Genomic DNA, 482 nt, shown 5'->3' on the forward strand with positions numbered 1-482 from the left:
GTCAACCAGTTGCTATAATGTGCACTGACCACCAGAGGGGCAGACGCTCCGACAGGTAGGTTAGCTTGCTGCTGGGGTCAGGCAGATCAGGACTGAGTGAGATGGGTCAGATACACCCTGGGGCCCTCCCATGGTCCCTCCCCGGGCCCTGATCCTGGCCCCGGCTGGCCAACCTCCTGTGTCCCTCCCTGTGGCCAGCCAGGCCCCAATCAGCCCTGATCTGGGTGGGCTGGCCAGATCCCACCTGTGCACCAATTCCTGCATGGGGAATCTAGTATTGCAATAACTGTTTTCACGAATTTCATGCACCGGGCCTCTAGTTTTAAATAAAAAGCCAAAAGTCATTAAGCTTAGTGAGGAAGGCATGTTGAAAGTTGAGGTAGCCTGAAAGATAGGCCTCTTGCACCAAACAGTTAGCCAAGCTGTGAATGCAAAGGAAAAGTTCTTGAAGGAAATTTAAACTGCTATTCCATTTTTTTTAT

At 51.5% G+C, this 482-nt stretch overlaps 1 pseudogene; it reads left to right on the forward strand.

The window, feature by feature from the left end:
* Positions 1–328: 328 nt before the first annotated feature.
* Positions 329–482, forward strand: part of LOC102767470 — a 2,582-nt pseudogene continuing 2,428 nt past the window's right edge.

This window comes from Myotis davidii, unplaced genomic scaffold, assembly GCF_000327345.1.
Source record: "Myotis davidii unplaced genomic scaffold, ASM32734v1 scaffold1136, whole genome shotgun sequence".
Lineage (NCBI taxonomy): Eukaryota > Metazoa > Chordata > Mammalia > Chiroptera > Vespertilionidae > Myotis > Myotis davidii.